General features: G+C 47.1%; 1 pseudogene; it reads left to right on the top strand.

The window, feature by feature from the left end:
- The first annotated feature begins 9,262 nt into the window (after nt 1-9,262).
- Nucleotides 9,263-9,381, top strand: LOC116148228 (5S ribosomal RNA; annotated as a pseudogene).
- The last annotated feature ends 9,403 nt before the right edge of the window (nt 9,382-18,784 follow it).

Here is an 18,784-nt window from a genome sequence, read left to right on the forward strand (position 1 = left end):
TCATTGGAGGCATCTGAATGTGTGTTGCTACAGTGCACTAGGAAATCTATCTCCAGATTCATTTATTCATTTTTTCTCTTGTCAAGTTAGTTGCTAAACATCTATTATATTTTGAGTATATGAATAGTTACTGGTTTCTGGATGGGAGCCATTAACTCCACCAAAAAACGTGGAAAAATATCGTGGGCTTTGAAGATCAAATGAAATGTCAACACAAAAGAGCTATTTGCAATTTAAATGTGAAGTCACCGGGCTTTGTATTAAACTGGCCACGAAATCAGCCCTGGGAACTCCTTGTGAGAAGATTAGGCTTTAGTAGTTTTGATAAATTATAAAGGCAGTACAAGTCTGGGGAGCCCCTAATTTGTTCACCCTCCATATTTAAGGTCACAGCATCAATCCGTACTCGGGAAGGAGTGCCAGACCCTTGGGCTTGTTTGTAAACCAATCGGTTTTCACCTACAGATCAGTGATTTTTTTAACTGTTTTGAGCACATTCCCTTTGGAATATCTGCTGGAAGTCATGAACCCTCTCCCCAGGAAAATGTGGGCCCAGCATGCTTTACATTCAGGTCTAGGGACTCCAGAGACAGGGTTGAGGACCCTGGATGGAGCCATGTGTCTGAAGCCACATGGTCCTCCAAAGGTTGCTCTCATTAGTCTGGAGATGGAACTTGTATGCACATGAGCGACTTCATAATGGGATCGAGTACCCAAGGTGTCTTTCAACATCTGTCTGGTTTAGTTCCTGGAGCATTTGTGGGGCACCCCCTGGTAAGGGGCAGTAGCCCTGGACCCATGCGTTAATAAGGAAAATTTTTCCGCTGTTTTCTACTTTGCTGGTGGATCTTGTTTGCTGGAGTAAAGAGACCCAGAACAAAAACCTGTGAAAGGGCTTATCACATGAGTTGCAGTGCGTCCTGGTTCTCTTCTTCAGAGCATCGCCGCAACAGTTCAACCAGGCTTGGCGATGGGCAGCACGGAGGTTGGGGCTGGGCTGGGGAAAGGCCGGCAGCTGTGGCTCCAGCTTCTGGTCTCTGAATGGCCTCTCCTGCTGCTGTTCTGCTCCCCATTACAAGGGAGGTGGGAGCAAGAAAACATCATCTTTCTGTCAATGTCAGCAGAGCTCTCAGGGCCTCAAGTGCTGAGAGTCTTCATTTGCATCACTCTGAACCATGGCCCTTTTCTCCCCAGTGACCTGGCAAAGCTTCCTGGAAGGGCTGAGCTAGATGCTCATTTGAGGGATTCTCTGTTTACTTTGTCTCCATCTCACCCTGGGTTCCTTCCTCAGTGGCATTAAGTGGGTGTAGGGATGCATTTCCCTCAGGTCCTCAGAATGGTGTGGTTAGATGTCAGCCCAGCTCGTTGGGTCATTGTCTCAGTCAAATCAACCAAGTTCTGGTGGGCTCACCCGCATCCAGGACAGACACCACAAATGTGCCAGGAATGGGTCAGAGGTTCACAGACATGTCATTGCTTATTCAAAACCCTGCTTGCTCTGTGCCTATTTGGGTCTGAGCCCTCTTGATGTCTTTCTGTTTCCGAAACCCCTAGGAGTTTTCAATGCTGATTAAAAATGCATGGTTGTTTTGGCGACGTGCTGCTCCTGGCAGACACTCCGACACCTCCCTCCAGGCAGGAGGACCTCGGGCCAGGGCTGGCGAAGAGCTGCTCCCAGCTGGAGCCGCCGGGGTCGAGGCCTGCGAACATGCCCACCCGGGCCGTGCCAGCCCGAGGCTCTCACTCACAATTCACCATCTTCGCTTCCCAGGGTTTGACAAAAACCCAGCTTTTACACCACCAGCGTGGCATGAAACTGGCTGTTGGAAATATATTAGCAGCTGCTGTTATATCCAGCTGGCAGGGTGCCAGGGAAGGAAATTAAACTTTGCATTTCCCCAGCTCTCCCTCCCCACTTCCTGCTAACCAATCGATTCTGTTCCGAGTGCGCCTGAGAGTGCCAATTCTTGCCATTTGCCAGAGCGATGGCACTTGGAATTCGCAGTGAATCTGGATGCCCATTTAGCCTCTGCCAACCCACTGCTGGGCTCTGAGAATTCTAATGTTATTCTGCGGAGAACAGTTCTCGCCTGCCCAGTGTTTGACTCTTAGGTGAGTGTAGCCCTGTGGAAAGATGGAGAGGCAGTGGTTGCCAACATCCCAATTTGACTTTTCAGTGATGGAGAGGAAATAACTGATAAAAGTCAGAAAAGTGATACATGTCAACAGTTTAAGAAATCAGTATGTGAATAATAAATTATGGTTCTATTTAATCGGTGACAGCAAAGCTGTAATCTTTCATTCAGAGAGAAAATAACAAATGTACTGTCTTCTTATGGAGCTAGCTACCACTACCATGCCCAAGGAATCTTTGTCTCTCTTTTCTCAACCATTTTACCCAGACTACCTCTTGGCCCACATCTTGTAGGGGCCACAGGAAGGTGGAAGGCCCCTTCTGGGGAATTTACCATCCATTTGGGGAGATAGCATATTCATTTATACCTGTAACACCAGGCTGTGATAAACACTCGTCTCAAGAGAAGATGTATCTACAATGAACATGGGACACAGTTCACACCCATTTATTCAGAAAACATTTACTGAACCCTTGGGATGCTTCCAGAATGATTCTTGCATATGAGAGTCAAAGATTAAAAGTGTAAAATGTAAACATGTAAAAAAAAAAGTTTCTGTCCTCAAGGAGTTCACAGTGAGGAGACAGGGAAAGAACATGCCTTTTGTAGAGGCGACTTGCCATCAAGTCCTACCACTGCCTCTTACCAGCTGAATAACCCTGGGCAAGTTACTTTCGCACTCTGTTTCCTCATCAATAAAACGGAGACCAATCTCAAAGGGATGGTGAAGATGAAATGCAATAAAGTGTGTAAAGGGTATTGTAAGTAAGCAGTGAACACTGGATAAATGGGAGTTATCCTGGGCCACCAGGTGGGATGAGAGCTGGGCAGGCGGACTGAGGCCTCCTGGTTTGGACATCTCATCACAAGACCTGACTCTTCTTTTGGCTAGTGGTTTGGCAGACCTCTGCAATCTCAGTGCTGCAAACCTGGAGCCTGGGACTTACTACCTCTGTTTCTTTGAACCTGCTGGACTGGCCTTCTGGGGGATGAGTCCTTTTATCAGTAGAACTCACCTACCTCTCTTCCCTGACAGGCATCTGGAACCCTGGGTGGTCCCTACCAAGGTGTGGCATGAAATCTCCTGAGAGCCTTGCCCCTTATTTATTTGTTCATTACTTATAATTTTTATTCTGGAAAATTTCAAACACACATAAAAGCAGAGAAAATAGTATTAACGTACCTTCATGGACCATCAGTGTCAACAGTTATCAATACCTATCCAATCTTGTTTCATTCATAGCCTCACCTACGCCTCCTGCCCCCTGGATTATCTTAAAGGAAAACACTTAAAAAAATAAACAAAACCCCTACAGTCACAATACCACTATCATACCTAAGAAATTTCAAAAAATAATTTCTTAATATTAGCAAATCTTTAGTTGGAGTTCACTTTTCTTTGTTTGTCCCCCAAATGTTTCACGGAGCAGATTGCTTTAAATTGGGATCTGAACAAGGTTGTATTTTGTAGATGTTTTGGTGCATGTATGTGCTGATGGGAATTATCTAGGAGGGAGGGGGAAGTTGTTGATGCAGCAAACTGAAGGGTATTTTCAGGGCCAAAGTGCTCCAGTGTATGCAAGGTCCAGAGCAGAAGTAGAGAAGTTGACTTTAGAAAGGGGTGGAGATACTTTTCCATCTGAACGAAGGAGGAGGACGTCTGTGTGGCTTCAGAGGAAGGTACGTGGGAAGGTGAGGTGATTCTTAGCTGATTGCTTCTATTTTCTCAGTTAGGTATGAAGAGGATAAGGGATTTGCTTTGAGCTGGGGAGAGTCTGAGAACTACTCTGAACCATCTTCATTTGATAGATAAGGAGAGCCAGTCCCCGGGAAGAGATTAGCCCAAGGTTCTGTAGCTGGTTAATGACAGGCTTAAGAGCAGAACCTAGATCTCCTGGCTCCTAGGCCAGCATCCTTTTTACTAACTGTTGACTGTTAATAAACAGGAGAGCACGTGGTTTTCCTGTCTCCCTCTAGTGATGTTTGGCTGAGCTCTGGTGGGAGAACAGACTAATGGGGTGTGTCCCTGGGGATTGTCATTGCTGTTCCACATTGGTTTGAGTGAGTCTGGATGTTGGGTAGCACGATTTGAAGCCAAAAGCTGGGGCAAAGAAGGGACTCAAAATCACGGAAACTCAGACTTAAAGAGGCACCTCCAAGCGGCCCTCAAGACCCATGCTCATTGCTAGAATATTCCCCAGGGCATCCTACAGTCCTCCAGTGAATGGCTGTCCACTACTTTATGATCACGTGCAGTGACCTGGGGCTGGCCACCACTCAGGCAGTGTACCCTACAGGGGAGCGTCTTTAACGTCAGGAAAATGTCAGGCTAATGTTGGGCTGAAATCTGCCTCCCTATAATTTATACCCACTGAGCCTCATTCTGCCTCTGGAGCTACCCGGTTAGACTCATCCCTCTCCTCCCTGACAGCCCTTCAGTTACGTGGAGCCGCCTCTCAGCTCCCCCTGCTGGGAAGTGACACTGCTTCTGAGCCGTCCCCAGAACACAGCCCTCACCCTGGAGCGTGGAGGACTGGGTTCTCTTGAGAGCTCAGTTTTTGTTCCTTGCTTTGTGGCATCCAGGAAAATAAACTCTGCTGTCTATTCCATTTTCTATTTCTTAAAAAGAAAAAAAAAGCTTTCTCTTCTCATTTTCAGTGCCCCGGGACTCCAATCAAAGCTGTTCAGTACACCCCATTTCTCTTCCGAGAATTTTGCCTGCACCCTTGCACGTGCCTCAGGCACGCAGCCCCGGGCCAGCTTGCAAGAGATAGGCTCCCCCCTGCTCCAGAGTCCAACAGGGAGCTCCAGGGCCTCAAGTCTCAGTGAGGAGTTCCTCCTCCACCAACTCACTGATCAACAACTAATAGGACATCTTTGGATGGGGGGATGTTCCTCAATGTGGCAGACACAAACGTGGAAACTTGACTGGAATCCTTACACTTATCCTTCAAATTTTTTCCACATATCAAAGCTCAACTCCAAACTCTGTCCACCTGAGAAGTCTTTTCAAACTACTCTAACCTACATTGACTTCCTCTCTCTTGGGAATCTTAATCCCAACAGCAGTGGCACATGGGTAGGTGCCCTATGAGGAGGAAGATTCCATTGTTTAGTTGTGGCAACGGTGATCATAAAAAGCAGACCTACCTTTAGCCAGTCTACTGTTTCAAAATCCTCTGGGCACATTGTGCCTGCTGATTGCTTGCACGGGGATGGATGCTCCAGCCCGCCCCACCTTGGTATGCCACTGCTTCACAGTGATCCGAAGCTTGCCATGTAGTTCCTCTGATGGTTTCGTCATGAGCCTTAATTTTCTCCCCCAGCCCAGGGATAAGCTGATGATGGTTGGGATAAGTCTGACTGTTTTTTACCCACCCCTTCTGAGCTTGGCACAGACCTGGGCACATGATCATTGCTGAACACGTGACTACCTAATTTTGTGAGTAAATAATTGGAGCAGTTCCCTGTTTCCAGCAACTCCACAGCAGGGTGATTGTGGTTTTAATCTTTTCCTTTGAAAGCATCCCTTCTGATGGGCCTCATGGAGGAGAGAAACTGGGGTGGGTGAGCATTTTTGTGTACGTGAAGGAAGAGCAGTGAAGCACACGGGGCAAATCTCACACCTGCCACCCCCGGTTGCGTGAGGAGGCAGAGCTGGAAGGATGTCTGTGATTCTCCAATTTAATCAGGGGCGGGAATCAGACTTTTCTCCTTCTCTCATCCCCCTTCTCAGCCTCTCCTTCCTTTTCTAATTACTCTGATGGGATTTCAAAGACCAGAGCATCTTTTTCCTGACCTCAGCAGTCCATGTGATTTTATTTTGATTTTGCTTTGGCTGAGCCCTTGACCTGTTAAAATTATTTTCCCAAAGTGCCTGCAGTCCCCAGTGCACACAGGCTAATTATCTGCAGCGCATGCACAGAGTGACCTGTCAGCTTCTGATGGATCTGGGGCTCCGCAGCTCTCATCTGTTGGTTGGGTGCTGGGTGCTCTGGCTGGACAGCTCTGAATCACTTATTCAGCGTTTTGGCCTGTGGGTTGTTCAGTAAGGGCCCCAACCCTTATTGAGGCTGGCTGTCTTTGAGTAACATCCAGTGACCACCAGTTAGCTCTTCCTGGCTATTCATTCCAACCACACGGTGGCTAGCCTGCTTCCCGGGAGTGAGGCCACCATGGGAAATAATTTCATTCAATTATTTATTCAACTCATTCCTTCATTTCTTCAACATCTTTTTTTTTTTTTAAACAGGCTTCGTTCAGTTTATTTTTTTGCATTCTTCAACGTCTTTTGAGACCCTCCTATGCGCTAGACATTCTGCCAGGAGCAATGTGTCTAATTCAAAAATGAATGAGATATGGCCTCTGCCCTCAAGAATCTTGGTCTCAGTGAGGAAATGACAAGTCCACAAGGAAGTGTTACGTGTTATAAGGAAGGCACAGATCCAATGCTCCCGGAGCTCAGCCGACAGGAGGGGAAATTTGCTTTTAAATGGGAGAGTGGGGAAGTCTTCTTGGAAAAGGATATGGTGAAGCTGGCCTGACAGACAGTTTAACCTGGACACCAGGGAGCAGGAGGTGGGAGAAGCCCAGTGAATGAATGATTCTGCAGGGCCCTTCTGAGGGCCACCCGGGATCCTGGCTTCCCCAAGGCCAGCTGCAGGGTCTCTTCGGAAAATCCTTGCCAACTGCCTGTTTGCTGGCCCCAGGCCTCACTCTCTCCCAAAGCGTGCAGTGACCCACGGAGGCCGAGGGTCAAGGTCACGTTCATGCAGTGTCACAGGCTCATGGCTCCACTTTCTTCTCCTTTCTGGCTCATTGCACAAAAGCTGGGAAAGTTCTCCACGCCCAGCATCTCCCACCTTCTCACTCCCTCCTGCGTCTTCTCTAAGCACTAGATGAATCACTTTAAAATGTCATAGATGCTGTCACACAGACTGAAGACCTGCAGAAGCCCCCCTCACTTGCTCCTGGACCTGTCACTTGCCAATGCTATTTCTCATCCTTGTTCATTTGCTTAAGCTGATCTTCTCATTCCTCTGACTCTTTACATCCTTCCAGACTCAGCTCTCATGTTGCCTCCCCCTCAACCTTGGCTGTTATATGACCCTCTCAGTGACCCCAAACAGCAACACATTAAAATTACCTGTTTGTATTTGAAACTGTGTACTGTGTTCTCTGAGAGCAGCAACTCTGCATTTTCCCATCACCACTGCATACATGGTAAGCGCTTAATTGGTGTTTGTTGGGTCAAGACGCAGGCAGGGTACTCCCTAAAGCAGATGCCTCGGGAGTATATGTGGAGAATTCGGATGCAGGATTGAAGAGAAGGACTTGGCAAAATTTTCTTAAAGCTGTCGTAATATTTAAATTATGTCACTGCTCTGGCCATATTCTGGCAAGCCAGAAGGCTCTGGGAACGCACTCAAAACTGCGAAAGGTTTAGGGGATGTGATGGGAGGCAGCGGTCTATAGTGGCCTATAGGCCTGGGGACTGGGGAACCTTCTGGGTAAGACCGTTCTTTGATCCAGATGTGTGGCCTTTGTCAAACCCAAGCCTCAGTAGTCTTCAGGAGGTCAGGGGTTCTCCAGGTGTGGTCCCCAGACCAGCGGCATCAGTCAGCATCACCTGGGAACTGGCTGGAGATTCAAATTCTCAGGCCCCACCCTAGACCTACTGAATCAGAAACTCTGGGGCTGGGACTCAACTATCTGTGTCTTAACGAGTCATCTAGGTGACTCTAATACATGCTGAAGTCGGACAACCTCTGGACCAGCTCAGTGTTTCTTAAATTGCACTCTGTGTAAGAATCACTGGGGGTAACTTATTTAGAATGATAATTCCTGGACCCCATCACACAAGTACTGATTTGGAAAGTCAGAAAGGCCCAGGAATCTGCACCTTTAACAAGCACCCTGGGAGAGTCAGAATCCATTTCCAGATCACAGATCATCAGCATTGCAGGAGATGACCGCTGAGGCCCCTGTGGCAGCAGCCGGCCTCTGGTTCTGATTGGCCACGAGCTGTTGGTACAATGAGTGGCAGAGAGGCGGGCCCGGGAGGCAGGTGCTCAGCTTGCCTTTTGATTGGTCGGGTGAGGCCCTTGGGGGAACAATGATGACTGTGTTGTGGGATAGAACTCTGGAAGCAAAGACGCTCTGTACCTGAAATGGGACAGTCTTTCCCCAAAATCGCCCAGAGTGGTACCCGGGGTGGGGGTGTGTGTGTAGCATTTCTGCCCCTTTAAGCACCTTGTAATTTGCATTTAAAAATAGAAAGAAGCTCATGAATAATTTGTGAGTCATGAGCAAACCCCTTCAAAATACAGTCATGAATAAAATATCCTGCTTTGCCTCCTCTAATGGCACCGGCCTTTGATGTTTTATCGATGGCTCGCCTGCCCTGAGCGCTGCCAGGATCCGGGATTAATTTATGGGATCAGGCCCTCGACCCTCCCAGGTTGGTGGGCTTGCCCTCGCTGGCTGGCTGGCTGGCTTACACATAAATACACCGCCCTGTTTTAGACAGACCGAAAGGGCTGCCTCAGAGCCCTGTGGAACAGGGAGTGTAATTATAGATCTGCGGAAACCTCTGCACGGCCCCACTGAGAGGGTGGACCTAAATCACCAGAAGCCCTTGTCTGCAGCAAGGTGAGTCTTTAGGGCAGGTGCAAGTATGTCTCCCTTTTTATTACTTCCTAAGAAGCAGGGAATGGAAAGCAGACATTAAGGGGCTGTAAATAATAATCTCCCAATGCAGGCACCGACCAAGGTTCTGGGGGCCGTGCTCCATCGGAGTGGAGACTCTGCCTGCCCAGGGGCCCTGTGTGGGAAACACAGGCAGAAGCCCCCCTGACGGAGCTGTAGAGGGGGGCTTGGTTTTGCGTCCACCTAGGAAGTTGATAGGCCCAGGCACCCGCCAAGGTTCCTTGTTTTCAGACGGAGCCCCCAGAGCTGCCTGGGGTATTTCCCTGTCTACAAAGGCATAGGAAATAGTTTGGTGGAGGTTGGAGGGTAACTTTACGGCTTTTAAAATTCAAAATACTCGTATACTGTTGGTGGGAATGCAAACTGATGGCAGCCACTATGGAAAACGGTATGGTGGTTCCTTAAAAAAACTAAAAATAGTCTATGGCCACACCACCCCAAACTAGCCTGATCTCATCTGATCTTGTAAGCTAAACAGGGGTGGGCCTGGTTAGTACTTAGATGGGAGACTCCCTGGGAATACCAGGTGCTGCAGGCTTTAAAAATATTTAAAAATAGAGTTACCATATGACCCAGCAATCCTGCTGCTGGGCATACATTTGGAAAGGATGAAAACTCTAAATTCGAAAAGGTACATGCACCCCAGTGTTCATAGCAGCACTATTTACAATAGCCAAGACATGGAAACCACCTAAATGTCCATTGATAAATGAATGGATAAAGGAGATGTGTGTGTGGGGGGTGTGTATACACACACACATATCTACACAATGGAATATTACTCAGTCATTAAAAAGAATGAGACAATTCCATTTGCTGCAAAATGAATGGACCTAGAGATGATCACACAAAGTGAAGTAAGTCGGACAGAGAAAGACAAATATCATATCACTTACATATGAAATCTAAAAAATGTTGCAAATGAATTTATTTGCACAACATAAATAGACTCACAGACATAGAAAAGAAACTTATGGTTACCAAAGGGGAAAGGCAGGGACAGGGATAAATTACGAGTTTGGAATTAACAGATACACACTATTATATATAAAGTGGAAACAAGTACCTACTGTATAGCACAGGGAACTCTAGATTCATTATCTTGTAATAACCTATAATGGAAAAGAATCTGAAAAAGAATATATATGTATTCTATATATGTGTGTATAACTGAATCACTTTGCTGTACACCTGAAACTATCACAATACTGTAAATCAACTATACTTCAATAAATAAATAAACAAATAAGTAAATAAACTAATCTTATAAGAAAGAGAAAGCCCATGGATGATAAAAGATACTGAGTTAGTCTCTAAGACACTGGATGTCCGAGCTGTGGCCCAGAGGTGACCCGTCTTCCCAGAGGATGATCTAGGAAGGCTGGGAATTCACTTTGGGACAACAGACAGCTGAAGTCCTGGGACTCCTATGGATTGTTGAAGGCTGGGATAGTTTTGGGGTGGGAATGTGGGGTCCTTACAAATGTCTTTTAGCTTTGCTCTTGGGTCCCGTCCCCAGTTTGTTGAGAAAGATAGCTGTAAGAACTGAGAGCAGAGTGAACATTTTGGGAACCTGCAATGGGGGCTGTAACAGTGGGGACAGAGCCCTCCAGAACCTCAGCCCCCTCCGTGTTGATAACTACAGTCATCCCTGTGCGTCCAAAGATGACTACGCCGAGTCTGGGGGAGACGAGAGGAGCCTAGGAGCAGTAGGGGCAGTGGCAGAGCAGCTGAAGGCATTTGGGTTGGGGAGTGGGAGCGCCTCGAGAACTGGAGACAGCGCTGGTTGACAAGGAGAACACGTGAGCACCCTTGGACCATGACTGCCCACTCTAACCCCTTCTCCCTACTCTATGACTGACCATGAGGTCCTGGGCTGGAGTCCCAGCAAGGTCTTCTATGTAGAGTAGGACACTGATCCTGCTCAAGATGCAGAAGGAGGGAGACTGAAGCCATCAGAGAAGCACAAGCCCTGGGGGAAAGAAGACACTGGGGCAGACATGGTTCATGATGCCTGCACCCCTTTCCAGTGAGTGAAAACAGCAAGGCGATCTGGATAAAGTGGGTTCTGTCCTGTTGGGGTTGGGCAGCACCGGTAGTAGACCTTTGACTGTCATCTGCCAAAAAATTGTCACGAAAATACACAACCCCCAGATTATGATGTAAAGACACCTCTCAAGCTGCCGAGTGTACAGTCTGCAGAACCACACACGGCAGCCCAGGGGGAGGTGGGGAAGGGGCTCTCTCACCACCACCCCAGGTTACCCTTCGGGGCCAAGTGCGTTTTAACAGCATCAAAGCCTCCTGCAAAAGGAAATCGTGGCATTGCCCACTGCGGGTAGGGATAGGGACTTTTTAGGGGGTGTCCTAGTCCGTTTGGGCTGCTATAATGAGTTCCATAGACTGGGTGGGTCATAAACAACAGGATTTATTCCTCACACCTCTGGAGGCTGGAAAGTTCAAGGTCACGGTGTCAGCAGACTCAGTGTCTGGTGAGGGCTGATTCCTGGTTCACAGATGGCCGTCTTCTTGCTGCGTCCTCACGTGGAAGGGACGAAGGAGCTCTCCAGAGTCTCTTTTATAAGAGCAGTGATCCCATTCATGAGGCTCCACCCTCATGACCTAATCACTTCCCAAGGGCCCCACCCCTTACTACCATCACATTGGGAATTTGGATTTTAACATATGAATTTTGGGAGGACACAAACATTCAGTGTATGGCATGGACGGGTCCCCTGAGGCTCCTAAGAGAAGACCATGCATGTGTCATTATGTCCCCCTGCACAAGAGTACAGCCTTGGGTATAGAGATCTGTGCTGCTGATTCAGTTCATGCATTCTGCTCCTATTCATACTTGGATCAAAGGTTAATTCCAGTCTCTGGAATTAATTAAGTCTCACAGTGTAGAGTCAATATTCTGGTGTAAGAGTGTTGGTTTGGCAGATTTGAAGGTGAATGCAGAAGTGTGTGTGTGTGTGCGTGAGAGAGAGCAAGAGAGAGAGAGTGAGAGAGAGAGAGAGAGGTGGGGGCAGAGGAGCTGTGGATGGAGGCTTGATTAAGAGATACTAAAACATGAAGGAGCACACAGGAGGTGAGAACAGCTAATTGCTGTCTTGTCCACACCGCCTGGGAGACAACGCAGAGTTAGGTATTGCTGAGGCTCAGGGGAAGCAACATCCCAGAAAAGGCAAGTGGGAAAACAGGAAGTGTGTCCACGCGAGAGGAGGGAGGAGACTGGCTCCACGTCCTCGTCTGCTTCTCAGTCCATATTAAACAGAGAATCCTTTCTCTGGAAAATTTCCCCTAAGCTTATCCAGATCCCTTTGCTCAGGATTTATACAGGAGGCCAGAAGGTGGCCTGACAGGGACTCTGCAGACAGAGGGCTGGTAGTTTAATATAATCCTGCCACTTCCTGACCGTGTGCCCTGGGGTGAGTGACTGCGTGGGTGAGCCTCAGCTTTCTCACCTGTAAACCTGTGAAGTGGTCATTCCGTTTCGTTGCATGGATGTAGTTGGGGTGAAACGAGGTGTTTAAGCAGTTGGCACTTAATAAGCTCAGTAAGTGTAGTATCCAATGCTTCTTGAAAAGGAAATACATAAGAATGGTATGAATATCACTGTAAGATGTGGAAAAAGCTATATATATTAAATATGATGAATTATAAACTTTTGAACAGCTATTGCACATACATAGCAACAAATCAAATGCAGCAAAAGCATATTCTGTAGGAATTAGGTCTCCTTACTCTACTCTTAATTTCCAAGCCCCTTCTCCTAAGAGATAATAAGGTTCCTCCCATTTGGAAGAGCTGTTTCAGACTCTCCTCTATTTCACTCTTGTGCTTTGATCATCTCAACCCCTGAGATTTTTTTTTATGTGGCTTCTCTTGCCTGGGAGCCAGTTTTACAGAAAACATGGTTTGAAATGTCTAACGAGTAAATAAGCATTCTCCACATTCGTTCTACACAGGATTTGTTTTCTCACACCTTAATGCCCCAGACAAATACACCTGCCTCTCTGGCACCCTGAATGGCCACTAGTGCGCATCTGCGTGACAGCTAAGAGGCAGGAGCAGAACTGTGAGTGTACAAGGTGTGAAAGACAAATGCCACATGGGGCTGGGCTTCCGTGGGCATTGAGGGGTCTGTGGTTGCACCTGCCTTTTCTCACCAAAGTGCGATCTTTGCTGGTAACTGGCTCCTGCTGGTGATGGAGCATTTGAGAGTGAGCCCTGGACTTTTCAAGTTGCAAATGCCTTGGCTGAAATCTCACTTAGGCAAAAGATAAGAAACCAAAGCCAATGAAAATATTCTCTTTCCCTCTGGGCGCCTAAAAATGGCATCGATGTAGAGACGTGTTTGGGTTTATCCTATAGACACTCAGTGCCAGTGAGGGGATCCCTCAACAGCATCCCCACCAAGAAGGGTCTCAGCCACATCACTCCCCTCCGTCATCTTTCCAAGTCTTCATGAAGACAGCTGATTCCAGCTCCAGGGGGGCCCTGCCCCACCCCCAAGGATGTCAAGTCTCAAGCCTACGGGGAACAGGACAGACTGACTGTTTCAGGGGCCTGATGCATCTTCCCAGAGATGCAGTGGGAAAGGAAAGCCCCTCTGAAAAGGAAGTGCTCTGCTCCATGTAGATGCTCCCTCCACGTGGCTGCAGTAACTGCCCTCAGAGCACTAGGCTCTAAAGAAAGCTGTGATCCTGGAATTTCATAGCCATTCACTCAAAGAATAATCGATGCTATTTAAGCAATCAGTTTATGTGATTCTTGATACAGCAGTCCAAACCAAGACAAGAGGCACGTGTATTTTCTGAAATGGTTCTGAAATCAAACAGTCCAAGCCCTGTGCTTCTACAAAGGGAATATGCTTGCCCTCAGGGGGGAAATGTTTTCTAAAAATAAGCTGCACCTTTATTGAGCTGCCAAGTATTGTCTGCTCTCTTGTCCCCACGGTCAGGGTGGGAGACTTTAGAGCAACAAGGAAAGAGAATAACCTCTTTGTCCACCCTCCCAGCTTGGAGGATGCAGAAAAAGTGTCCTCTCCCTGCCTCTGCAGCTCCTTACCATCAGGATGCCGAGAAAAGCTGGATAAAACCATCCAAAAGACAGAGAGACCTTGATGAGCCCAGGTTCAAAATGGAAGTAGGCAAGTCTCATTTTCACGGGAAAGAATAGAGCATGAACCAAGCTAGACGGCGAAAGAACTCCAGGAATAAATATAAAGGATGTGGGAAATGCTAACATCATGATTATCATTGCTTTCAAGCCAAAAGTTCATGTCGCAGAGGAGACAGGGACACAAAACAGTTTAAATTGAATCTGTCTGCAAAATCCTAGAACCTGCCTTTGTCTCAGCCTCGCAGCCCACTCTGGGGTGTGGCAACTCTTCACGCTAGTGAGATTATCTACCTCGAAGATGATGGGAACCAATTATTCTCCTATCACTGGGGAAAGACAAAGAGAAATGGCCTCCATCTGAAGCTGGAGGGATTCCTTGTTAAGATTCCGAGAGAGTCAAAGATGGCATCTGGCCGAGAATTTTTCTTCTCTAACTTCCGTCTCCCACCCCAAATAGAGGGGCCCAGACGGCAGCAGCAAACGCAGCAGGCTGGAGAGTTTGTCCCGGGCAATCCTGAGTTGACTCTGGCTCTTTCTCCCAAATTCCAAAGAATTACGCTGATGGCTCAAAGGACAACCCCCACACACCCTGCCAAATGCCACCTCTTTAAGAGAGCCACCTGCAGAAGGAGCAGTGCCCCTCAGCGGATGCCCACAGTCAGGCTGCATTTTGAGGTTGTCAAGAGACGGCAGGGCGTCTGATTTCTGGGGTGTTTAGTGACGGTCACCTGTTTCCTCAGTGTCCAGTAAATTACGAACATTTATTTCCCACAGCCCCAGAGGCTGGATGGCTGGGTTCTAGTGAGGGCCCTCTTCCTGGTTTCTCCACATGGAGGAGAAAAAGAGAGAGAGGGTGCTGGGATTTTTCATCTTTTCATCCCTTTATAAGGGCACCAGGCCCATCCTGGAGGCTCCTCCCCTATGACCTCATCCAAACCTAATTACCTCCCATAGACCCCATGTCCAAATACTAACATTTTGGGGATTAAGGCTTCAAAATATGTATTTGCAGGGGACACAAGCATTCAGGCCATAACTCCTCCCCTCCTGTAGTCTGCATCTTCTGAGCTTTCCCAGAAGCTGAATTCAGTCTTACTTCTTAGCTTAGACTAATGGGCTCAGTACCAGCCACCTGTCAGGACAATGTGACACTTTCTGTTCACTGGTGGGCATTCTCCAATTGCTGAGATAACCAAGATAACAAAGAGGAAGCAGAGGCCTGGAAAAGGACAATAAATCCAACTGGTTGTTCCCAGCCACAACTGTACTCCTGGGATCTGCCACACAAATGTCCTTTCCTCCACACCGAGCGCTTAGATGCTCCTAACAAGGACCATGTACCAGTGCTTCTTCAATGCATTCAGTGTGATTTTGCTGTTACAGAACACCTTAGAAGTGGGTTGGTTTGATTCCATTTGAATCAGATAATTAGTTTACAGACAGAAAACATATACTGTTTTAATTTGTCCAGCTTGAGTAAGAATTGCTTTGGGAGTTGTGTGCAGCATGCTATAAAAATAACTTTTTAATTATATTTATTTACTTAATGAATCACGCAGATAGTAGGTAAGTGGAGCGTTAAGGCAGCCTGCAGATTTGCCCCAAAGCATCCCATTTATACCGTGCCTTATGATTTATAATGTAATTTCAAATCCCGTCTTATCTTATATTTGCAGGGAATTTTTCAAGGTTTTGTGCACATAGTAAGACACAATGCTGGGTCTCAACTTTGGATCTTCTGGCTTCATGTCTTGTACTTTTTACAAATGCATTGAGAAAATCATACAATGGAGTCAAGAAAGCCTTATTGGAATTCTCGCTCTGACACTTGGTAGCCATGTGCCCTTGGGAAAGTCACTTTACCTTTCTCAGCTACAGTAAATGAAGTCTTCATGGGTTGCTTAAGATAGGAGACAACAAACCTGAGACTACTTTGGAATGTGTAAAGCGTAGATCTCAAGCCTTACGTGGAACAGAATACCTGCTAATGCAGAGATTAAATGGGGTCCCCGGAGAGGCTGTAATTATTACTGTTGTTGCTATTAGCAGGTGCAATTGACTGCTGCTTCTCGGTATCTATCCCAGACAGAAAAACCACCTGGAAGCAGACCTTCTAGAACTCTAGATCCCACTTACCTGTTCTTTCATCTCCCTCCCCTAGTACTTCTCACACTCGATACAGTTTCCTTATTTATTGTGAATGTTGTCTGTCTTCCCTCCCACCAGAACGGAAGTTCCAGAAGGGATGGATTTTTGTCTGTTTGGTTCTCTGAGGAATGCCAGGCAGCTAGGATTGTGTCCGGCACACGTTGATCACTTAATAATCATTTGTTGAAATAATAAATCTTTTTGCTCTGCTGGTCAGTCCAGAAATCTCCTGCATGCTTGCAAACGTGGGCTCCCAGGGACGGGGCACGGGAAAAGCACATCAACTTGCAAAGGGACCCTGGGCCTTTCTGTCAGACAGGGAATGAGAGCCAGCTCCTCCTCCCTAGGCTGGAAGTTGCGACAGTCACTGGGCTCCCCAAGAGGCTCAGACCCAGGCTCAGAACAGGAAGAGGGGTGAGATCACTGACTCACGGACGGCAGGGCTCAGGTCATTGACCCGTGTGTAACACAGAGACTTGCTTAAACATTTGCAAAGAGGGTGATTTCAGCTCAAAGCAGTCAGTCACTGTTCTCAAAGAAAAAGGATGCCAGCAGAGCTGGGACTGGAGGCCCTTCCATAATCTACTTTGTGCTGAAATCAAAGCTGTACCAAAGGGACAACTTGTGTCCCGAGCATCCTGGACGTCTTTGGCCTCAGGTAGTGGGAAGGGAAGGCAGGAGGAAGGGAAGGCAGGACTGGGTCAATGTGACTCTATTCTTTCTGTTGGGGGTTTTGACTGTCTCTGTGATGAGTTCATGGCCCAGCATTCCTGAGAAATTGGGGGCAGGTGGGCTGAGGAGCCTCAAGAAGGGACTACTGACCTCTCTGCTAACAGGACCTAAGAAAGTTCAAGTAACCGATTTGAAAAATAAAAGAAATGCAGCCGTATTTGTGCTCCAAGTTGATTTGGCAGGTTGTGCCCTTTTTTCACAGTGGTAACAATAAATACATAGTTTCAGTTTGAATATTCTGTCTTCGCTCCCCCAAATTTCTTCTTTAAGTGTATATGTATCAGTGTTTTTTTTTTTAAAATCAGACACATCCTTGTTTCCTTTCCCAAACCATTACAGAGTTTAACACAGAATTTTATAGTTCTTTTTACGTGAGAAAGAAATATTACTTATATTTTTAGTTTGCCTCAATTGTCACTACGTTCCTCAAACCTCCTTCACACGTTTGAGTGGTACAGGTATCCCCCGTTTTTTGTTAAGTTCATTTTACGAATACTTCGCTTTCGTGAAAGACCTATATTAGCACCTGTTTTTGCTAACTGAAAAAAAAATCTGAAGAGGATTTTTGCTTTAAAAGGCGAAAAGTGAAAGTTCAGCGTTTCCTTTGCAGGAGCCAGAGGCACAGTGGCACCGCCAAGCTCCTTCCCTGGAAACTACGTGCAGCATGTCAGCATCAAGCCGCCGTGGCTCTGGGTTGTGAGCATCTGCGCTTTATCTCGATTTATTTTGTGCATCAGTTAGCAAGATGTGTCCTAAGCTTCTTTGATCTACACCATTTTGGTTAATGAAAGTTTTCATCAGAACAACCTCCTTTCAAATAGCCGGGGAGACCTGTGTTCGCACGTGCATACATACTTGGTATGTTCAGCCATTGCCAGTGCACTGTTTATTTCTTAAATTGAACAAACTAGGAAAAAAAGAGAGGAAATTGACCTTTCCCAGAAAGTGTACCTTAGATCATGCTTTTGAATGGAAAAGATGCTAGAATTCCTTTCCTAAAATACGTCTACAAAGCTGTTGCCCACAGCACTGAGCGTGTGCTGCAGACGTGGTAATGGTGGTGGAGGGGAGGGTGCCGTAAATTGAAAATATGTATGTTTAAAAATGTGCTCCCCTCACCTCATGACATGTAAGATAGAGAAGTATTTTTTTTCCCCAGGAGTGGAAACCGTTATATACCACTTTTTATTTCAGTATCTGGGTCTCCTTTGTTCCTCTTCCTCTTTTGAGTGGTAGTAGTGGTGGTAGTGGGGTGTGTGTGTGTATGTGTGTGTGTGTGTGTGTGCGCACGCGCGCGTGAGACAGAGAGAGAGAAATAGACAAAAAGAGAGAGAAAATATGAACTAATGACTCCCAGCCCTCTCAAACCTGCTGACCCCACAGAATGGTCACATCTCTTCTTTAAAACAGCCATGATAGATCTGAACAAAAGGTCCAGCAGAGGGAACAGCTGTTACCTAGATGACACCAAGCACTTACCAGCCGGGCGCTGGCTTCCAAAGCAGAAAAGCAGGGTCGGGGTGAGGCGGCGGAGAGAGGCAGAGCGGGGCTCTGATATGCTGGGTCCTCAGGTCCTCCCACCTCCATCAGGTTTTCAGAATCCGAGTACAGGTCAAGAGCTCCATCCCAACTACACGTCCCACTCTTGCCTCGCTGCAGCCAGACCATTCAAACCTGCATCTCTGAAGGAGACGAGGCAGTATCACAGAAGCCTTAACTGCCTTCAGGAGCCCAGACTTTTCTAAATATCTTGTTTCAGTCAGACCCTGGGTAGCAAGAGTTAAGCTAAAGGAAGATCATTCAGCAAAAACCAAGTGGAAACTGGTCAAAGTGGGCTCCAAGGAGGAGTGGTGGTCGGAGGAGATGGAACGGCAAAGTGTGCCCTCTGCGTTTCTAGAATGTTCTCCTCCCCCAGTTTCACAGCACCAAGTCAC

The sequence above is a fragment of the Camelus dromedarius genome, chromosome 23, assembly GCF_036321535.1.
Source record: "Camelus dromedarius isolate mCamDro1 chromosome 23, mCamDro1.pat, whole genome shotgun sequence".
In the NCBI taxonomy this organism is placed as follows: domain Eukaryota; kingdom Metazoa; phylum Chordata; class Mammalia; order Artiodactyla; family Camelidae; genus Camelus; species Camelus dromedarius.